Raw genomic sequence first — 8,909 nt, 5'->3', positions numbered from 1 at the left:
GCGGGAAGGCGGAGGAGGGGAGGGGGGCAGAATGGGGGGGCGGGTAAGAGATCAACCGAACAACTTGTATGCATGCATATAAGCATATCCAAAGGACATAAGACACTGGGGTGTAGGGGAGGCCAGGGGATTGTCAAGGGTGGGGGGATAAAAAGGACACATATGTAATACCCTTTGTAATACTTTAATAAAAAAAAAAGAAGGTAAAATACAATCAAGCTGTTAAGTTAAATAAAAGTCCCCTTTTATTGTAAATAGCACTGTGTACATGAGCTGTTGCAAACGCGTACCTGCTATTAGTATAAATCGTTACTGGTTTTTCTTTTGCCCACTAGAGAGCCTGAATAAGGTCAATTAACTCAGCCTTCTGGGCCAATGTCTTGTGAGTGAGTGCCTGCGATCAGATAATTTGGTCTAAAGTAACCATCACTGCCCCTGCATACCTGATTCCTTCATGGACAAAACTATTTCTGTCCATAAACAGTACCTCATCCGGCGATGCCAGTGAGGTGTCAGTGAGGTCCGGGCAGGCTGTCTATATGAAGCTGACAACCTCTAAACAGTCATGTAGAGGTTCTTCAGGGTCATTGTCTGGGAGGAGGCTTGCAGGGTTGATGGCAAGAGTTTTGTGGAACCTGATGCAGGGCTGGTCGAGAAGAAGAGACTGAAACTGGGTGACTCGAGTGTTTGACATCCAGTGCTCCAGTGTGCTTTGGAGTAAAGCCTCAACCACATGTGGGCAGTTAGGATTAGTTCCTGCCCTAGGGTTAACTTGTCTGCTTCTTTGATAGGTATAGCTGTGGCCGCTACTACCTGGAGGCAAGCAGGCTAAACGGATGCAACAGGGTCATGTCTCTTGGATAAGTAGGCTACTGGTCTTTTCCAAGGCCCAAGACTTTGGGCAAGGACTCCTTTTGCTATGTCCCTTATCTCATATATGTAGAGTAGGAAGGGTTTGGTTATATCCAGCAGCGTTAAAGCAGGAGCTGATGTTGGGTCAGTTTTTAATTTTTCAAAGGCTTGCTGCTCTGTCTCAGACCACTCTAGTGGTTGCATTCCCCCGTGCTGGAGTATAAAGGCTTAGCAATCTTTGAAAACCCCAGGGTCTATAGGCGGCAGTATCCAACTGCCCCCAGGAACTTTCATAACTGTCTCTTAGTTTTGGGGGTGAGGATTCATAGGATTGCCTCAATCCAACTGAGGAAAGGAGTCCACTTGCCTTGACAGATGTACTTTAGGTATGTAACTTTGGGGATGCAGAGTTGAGCCTTCATGGCTGATACTCTGTATTCTAGAGTCTGTAATGTGTCTAGGGGACTTTCAGTAGCCCTCCGATATTCAACTTCAGTATTTGTAGCAAGGAGGAGGTCATCTACATACTGCAGTAAAGTACACTCGGGGTTTGTATGCCGAAAAGTGAGTAGATCTGAGCTTAAGGCTTTATCAAGTAAGGTGGGGGAGTTCTTGAACCCCTGCAGCAGTCGGTCCAGGTTAATTGTCCAGAAAATTCCGCCTCAGTGTCTGTCTATTCAAATGCAAAAATGGGCTAACTTGTGGGGGCTAAAGGGATGCTAAAGAAATCGTCCTTCAGGTATAAGACAGTGTAAAATTTAAGCTCCAGAGGGAGGAGGCTCAGGAGAGTGTAAGGGTTAGGGACTGTCGGGTGTATGGTCTCAACCCACTTATTTACTTCCCTTAGGTCCTGTACTGGCCCATAGTCTTTTGTCCCTGGTTTTAGGACCTGGAGTAAGGGAGTGTTCCAGGGGGACCAGCAAAGAATAAGAATACCTGCTTCTTGTAGTCTGTGGATGTGTGCAACAATACCCTGCTTAGCCTCTAGGCTCATAAGATATTGTCTTACCTGAGCCGGCATTGCGGTTGCTATTAGCTGGACTATGACTGGGGTTTAGTGACTTTCCAGTCCTAGAGGGTTGCTCTCCACCCATATGGTGGGGGAAAGCTGCTGAAGTCTTTTCAGGTATGCAGAGGGCTCACTGGTGGGTGAAGCTTTTGGAGGAAGTTCTTCCTGTAAAAGATATCCTTCTGACAGAGAGCAGGTGAGTAGGATTCTGGTAGAAAAAGAACCTTGGGCTGGAAGGCCCATGGTAAGGTGGGCCTTGTCCCCTTCGAAGGAGATGGTGGCTTGTAGCTTTTGTAGGAGGTCTCATCCTAACAGCGGGTAGGGACATTCCAGGATGACTAAGAACGAATGGGTTACAGTGCTTTATCCAAGATCTACTGTCCTTTTTGAAGTCCATGGGCAGAGAGTTGACTTTCCCATAGCCCCCTGAATGGAAGTTTTCTTAGTGATCATTTGTCCCATAGGGTCTGTCAGAACAGAATAAGAGCACCAGTATCTACTAGGAAGCTAACAGGCTTGCCCCCTGTCGGTAATGTTATCCTGGGCTCCTGGGGGCTGAGCAGGATGGAGCCCCGGTCCCATCAATCCTCCTCTAGATTCAGGACCTTCGGGGCCTGAGACTGCCTTTTCTTGTCCCCATGTGATCAGTCTTGGTTGGGGCAGTCTTCCTTCCAGTGTCCGTCTTTTTCTACAATAGGCACACTGGTTTTTTCCTAACAGGGGTCTGCTTCCCTGCTGTTGGTCTTTTTGTGAACCCTTCCTTTGGGGGTTTATTTCCTTTAGAGCTGCTGCAGCTGCTTCAACTGCCCTTGCTAATCTTTTGTCCTGCTTCCTCCCTGGGGAGTCTCTGTTGTTGAATACCTTTTGGGCTACTTCAATTAATTGAAACAGATTCATGCCCTGGTATCCCTCAAGTTTTTGGAGGTTTTTCCTTATGTCTGGAGCGGATTGAGTTATAAAAGGCTAAATTGAGTGCCCTTTGGTTTTCTGGGGCATCTGGGTCAATGGGAGTGTAAACTCTGTATGTCTCGCAGAGGTGCCCTAGAAAAGCTGTGGGCAATTCCTGGCTTCCTTGAATGACTTCAGTAACTTTTGATAAATTTGTAGGCTTCCGGGCTGCTGCCTTTATGCCTGCTAGGACAATGTGGTGAAAACTGTTCAAGGAAATCCTCCCTCTCACCGAGTTGGGGTCCCATCGGGGTCAGAGGGATGGGAAAATTTCCTCTACCTGATCCTTAGTCGCCTCTAGTGAACCTCCCCCTGGCCCTAGAGCTTCATTTTTAGCCTCAAACCGAAATCTGTCTCTCTTTTCCGAAGTGAAGAGAGTGACTAGGATTTGCTGGCAATCATCTTAGGTTGGTCAGTGGGTATGAAAGACAGATTCTAGGAGGCTAATTAAGGCTTGAGACTTCTCAGAAAAAAAGGGGGGTTTGGGGTCTTCTAATTATAGAGGTCACTTGTGGAGAAGGGGACATAAACCAAGAAGGGTTGCCCTCCTAAATTCCCCTCTGGAGAGGGTGCCTTTTTTAAGGGTAGGAGAAATCCCTCGGGTGGAGGGACTCTGGCGCTACCCTCCCTTGCCTGGGTGTGACTCTGAGTGCAGGAGGTGAGAACAAAAGTGACCACTCCCCCTGTGCTGGAGCCTGGGGATTTCCCTCCCTCTGTGATTTAACTACAGTGGGGCCTTGACTTACGAGTTTAATTCGTTCCATGACGGAGCTCCTAACTCAAATTGCTCCTATGTCAAATCAAAAAGTGAACGATTGAGACACGTGATGCTGGGCTGATGTTGTGGCATTCACTGTGATGTTCGCTGCGCCAACTAGTGGTGGGGTATCTGAAGCTGGCTTATAGCCCAAATTTTAGCTTGCAACTCAAAGCAAAAAATTGGCCAAGAGACTGCTCGTATCTCGCGAGAGCAAATTAAAGTCTCTACTGTACAGACGTAGACAGAAATTAGCCTGCTAAGAGTTTCTTGGAGGGCTAATTCCCTCCCTGACAGAAAGCAAAATGACCCCAAGAATAAGAATTCTCTGCAGCGCTGCTGGGACACTTGCAGTCTGTCACAGCGTTCAGCCTCACCACACACAACTAGGTTTCTCCTAAAGTGGGGCTTGCCCCAAACAAATTAAACGTTTCAGCCAGATGGCGCAATCCCTCTCAGTTAACAAAGGCACAAGACAACAGACATTCACTCGGAAGTTAAAGTAACCGAACACTGCCTAACTCCCCTAATAGACGTGGGGGCACTCGCGGAACCCACGCCTCAGGAAGAGGATTCTCAACCAACGTCTAGGTGAGAGTCTCCTGGAGAAGTTACAACTGCATCGGGCAGGAAAGTGAACTCGAAATCCATTAATCAAATTCACTTACCTCCAGAAGCATTTCCTATGACTCAGAAAAGTATGCAGGGGCATGTCAGGTGTCCCCCATCTGACTGTCAAGACCACCAAGAAGCATCTCTGGGGCCCTGGAACTTTGTCAGGTGGTGCCTCCCCTGGAGATCCTCAGGGCCTGGCAGCCAGGCTGGGGGAAGCCATCCGCCCATGGCATCTGAGGCCAAGTGCCCTTAGGCAAAAATCTCTCTGGTGCCTCCAAATGTTATACTGTAAATCAGCAAGCTGAACATAAGATGCCTTAATAAGCCAAATTAATTTGGAGTCTTTTATTATGCTAGTGGGCTCAGAGAAATATTGCTTCCAGAGTCTGAGCAAAAACATGGAGGAAGCTTTCTTTTTTTATATTTTTCTAATGTCTTTGTCTCCTAAATATGGGGCTTCCAGTCCCTTTTGCAAGTTTTCAAAAGAGCCCTATATATGCTTAGTAGATATCTCGCATGAAGCCTGCAGCCTTAAGTACAACACAATTCATTAGCCTTGAATACAGGTAACTAAAAGACACCTGGTATGGGAGTAGCTAAGGACAGCAGTGGAGCAGCTTGCAAGGTCAGACAGTTGAACTTATTTTCCTATCATTAGAGCAAGCATGTTTTACAGAAGCCAATAATAGCAGAATTACTTCACAGAACAAGACTGTCTAGTGGAAATTTTAAACAGCAGTTTTTACAAAATAAAAATTACTATGCTTCACTATTATGTGATCCCAACAATAACTCAACAGCCTGATAAACAGGCTCCAATGAGCTGAGTATAAATACTTCATAGTAGGTACAGTTATACTGAAAGTCGAGTTCATCTGAAATCTTCAAAAAAAAAATGATCGTTAATCTTCAAATGGTGCTTGTTACAGTTAACATCTCTGTTACATGCGTGCATTGAATTACTTGTTATCCAAGCGTAGCAGCTGTTCCTTACCATTTATCATCAAGGACTTTAACTGGATGTCTTCTTCAACTTCTACTCTTTCTTAACCATTTTTGACAATTCTCTTTGTAGTGATTTTTCTTCCATTATCAATTTTGGTAGAATTCGATACGGGCTTGAAGTTGCCCATCCCACTACCATCAAATGACGTGGAAGGGAATGAAGTGAGACCCCCATGACCTATTGACTTGAAGGAAGTAAATCCTGTATCAAAAGAGGGAAACCCTCAGCTGAAAGCCTTGAACCTTGTGAAGTCAGAGAAGAATGAGCTGGTGCCCCGGTTCCTGCTCCCACGCAGATCCTGCGGAGTCCCAAAGAAGTCATCAAATGGGTCTTTAAAGAAGTCGAATGAGAATGAGTCCCTTCCACCATAAAATTCCCTGAACACATCATCTGGTGTCTGAAATGTGAATCCAAACTCGATTGGGTTGTTCATGTGACTTCCACCTCCACCTCCACCTCCACTTCCACCTGCACCTGCACCATTTAATCATTCTTTGCCATATCTGTCATAGATGCCCCGTTTTTTTTTTGTTTGTTTTTGTTTTTGTTTTGTTTTGTTTTGTTTTGTTTTGTTTTGTTTTGTTTTTACCATTGGAGAGCACCTCCTATGCCTCAGCTATTTGTCTGAATTTCCTCTCTGCTTCTTTATTCTCAAGATTTTTATCTGGGTGCCACTTCAACGCCAGTTTCTGGTACACCTTTTTAATGTCCTTGGTGGAAGTATGTCTCTGCATACCTAGAACTTCATTGTAATCCGCCATGTTTTACAGGCAGTTGGAATGAGTCCCACATCAAGCGGAGATGGTGGTGGGCAGGCAGCGGGATGGCAGCCCGGTCTCCTCAGCTTCTGAGTGGCAGCACTGGTGAGAGCAGCGGCACCTCGTGCTTTCCTGGCTTATGTTTTTTAAAAATTTATTTACTTATGTTTTTTAATTTTCACCTGAAGATTTGTTTTTATTGACTTTAGAGAGAGGGAAACAAAAACAAAAACACTGATGTGATAGAGAAAAACATCAATTGGTTGCCTCACGTATGCCCCCCAACTGGAGACCAAACCTGAAGTCTAGGTACGTGCCCTGACCAGGAATCCAACCGATGATCTTTCCATGTACGGGACACCACTGCAACCAAATGAGCCATGCTGGCCAGCATGGAGGCTTATGCTATTTTATAATCAGTTAGGAAAACAAAGGATCAAATATTAAATGTCACAATGTAAACTAACCAGTATCTCATCAGTTTTAGTAGCATTTAATTGTTGAGTCTGTAAAAAATTCAATGTCTATTTGATAAGTTGATTGTAATGATAGACTCATACATTAGACATAGAAAAGAACTACATGATCAATTTCTCAATGAGGTAAAAATTTAATCTATTTTCCTTACACAATTGTTTAGTCTTAATATTATTGTAGACTTTCAAAATGCCCTTGGGAGATTTCATTGCAGATCTCACTGTAATAATCTATTTAAATAAAATAAATCTTACTTTTGTGCACTGCTTATCATTATGTTCCAAGATTATTTAGTAATTTATCCCTATAATTTTACTCTACCTAATGTTTAAAATCTCACTTTTCTAAGTGAAATCAATAACAAGCATAGGCTGGGATCTCAAAATTCCATGAAGGAAATATGCATATGTATACACAAAAGCATTCCTTCCAGGTTTTCTTTAATGAGGAATATAAAACTAAATATGGACACATAATCAATATAGGACTATAAGATAAAGGTTTCTTTGAAAATGTTTGTGGTCAGTTTTTATACTGTATTAGTATTAATCAGAGAAACAGATCCAGTAGAAGATTATCTATCTGTCTGTCTATCTATCTATCTATCTATCTATCTATAAAATAAGGAATTGGCTCTTATGATTATGCAGGCTGACAAGTGCCAAAATGTGCAGTCAGCAAACTTGAGACCCAGGAGAGCTGATGGTTTAGGTCCAATATAAAGGCCAATAGGCTCAAGACCCAAGAAGTTCAAATTGCAGGCAGGGGAAAAAAACAGTGTCCCCACTTGAAGGCAGTTAGGAGGGAGGAGTTCCTTCTGATTCCGAGGAGGGTCAGAATTTGTGTTTTATTCAGGCCTTCAACTGATTAGATGAGCTCACCCATAGTAGGGAGGATAATCTACTCAGTTTGCTGTTTCAAATATTAATCTCATGGAAAAATATCCTCACAGGCATACACAAAATAATATTTAAGTAAATATTTGGGTAACTCTTGGCCCAGTCAAGTTGACATATAAAATTATCCATCACAGTAATATTCATAATAAATGCAGAGTCAACAATAAAAATCCTAGTGTCATAATCTATGAAAACTCTGTTTTGACTTTCAGTTCCCTTCATCAATTAAAAGTGTTATAGAACTAATAGTTGCACAACTAATGTTATACTATAAGTTAAGACTCAGTTGTAGTTGAGCATCTATTACAGTGGGGCCTTGACTTACGAGTATCCAGACTAACGAGTTTTTCGAGATATGAGCAGTCTCTCCGCCGATTTTTTGCTTTGAGTTGCAAGCTAAAATTCGGGCTATAAGCCAACTTCAGATATCCCACCGCTAGTTGGCGCAGCGAACATCACAGTGAATGCCACAACATCAGCCCAGCATCACGTGTCTCATTCGTTCACTTTTTGATTTGACATAGGAGCAATTTGAGTTAGGAGCTCCGTCATGGAACGAATTAAACTCATAAGTCAAGGCCCCCCTGTATATGAGTTTGGAGCTCCTATTCTTTCTGCAGGTTATGACCAATTGCCCTCTCTGTCTTTATTAACTTCCATGTTGTGTTACATCTCTCCAGCCCATAGCAAAGCCTCATGTGCTTCTAGATCACCATGCAGTAAACAATAAGTTTCCTAAAGTTTCTTTATGGAAGAGGACTCCACTTCATTGACCTTTAAGACACTAGTGTGTAATATACAAGGGACTCTAGGTGGATATCACTTACTGATAACTTTCTACCCTGGTGGCATCAAAAACAGGCTAATGATGAGTAAAGCTCGAACTGGGGAAGCATCTTTCCAGCTAATGGGGCAGCTACAGAGGACAGACAGAAATGGTGGAGAACTAAAGCCTGAGGTCCTGGATCAGATCCAGGCCTGCAGGCACTGCCCAAGAGGTGGAACTCATAACACACTGAGGTTCACCCTGCAATCACAGGCCACTGGGAACTCTACGGTGTGGAACTTGCATAGGGCTCCAATGTTTACTAGGATGTAAGGATGAACTATATTTTGTTTTTGTTTTTTTAACTTAAGATTGGTAATATCAGCTGTAAATTCAATGTTTGCATTTAGAGTCTACTCTGATTTATGCATAATCATGGAATCATCATAATCATCATCAAAACAATAATTTTTAAAAATCATTATTGTTGAGAGTATTACAGATGTCTCCCCTTTTTCCCCTCATTGCTTCCTCCACCTTGTTCCTGCCCCATCCAAGCCTTCACTGCCATATTGTTTGTGTCCATAGGTAATGCATATATGCATATGTTCTTTGATTAATCTCTTCTCGCCACCCTTCCCCTTCCCTCTGAGTTTCATCATTCTGCTCCATGTTTTCATGACTCTAGTTCTATTTTATTTATCTGTGTGTGTTTTTCATTAGAATCCTTGTTCATTTATTTTTATTTTTTTAATTTTATTATTTATTACAAAGGATATTACATATGTGTCCATTTTTTCCACCCGCCCAAGACAGTCCCCT

General features: G+C 43.1%; 1 pseudogene; it reads right to left on the bottom strand.

Moving 5' to 3' along the window:
• Nucleotides 1-5,102: 5,102 nt before the first annotated feature.
• Nucleotides 5,103-6,013, bottom strand: LOC102775296 (annotated as a pseudogene).
• Nucleotides 6,014-8,909: the final 2,896 nt, after the last annotated feature.

This window comes from Myotis davidii, unplaced genomic scaffold (genome assembly GCF_000327345.1).
Source record: "Myotis davidii unplaced genomic scaffold, ASM32734v1 scaffold2113, whole genome shotgun sequence".
Lineage (NCBI taxonomy): Eukaryota > Metazoa > Chordata > Mammalia > Chiroptera > Vespertilionidae > Myotis > Myotis davidii.
Note: the sequence above shows the minus strand (reverse complement) of the source record. Positions and strands in the feature narration are given on the sequence as shown.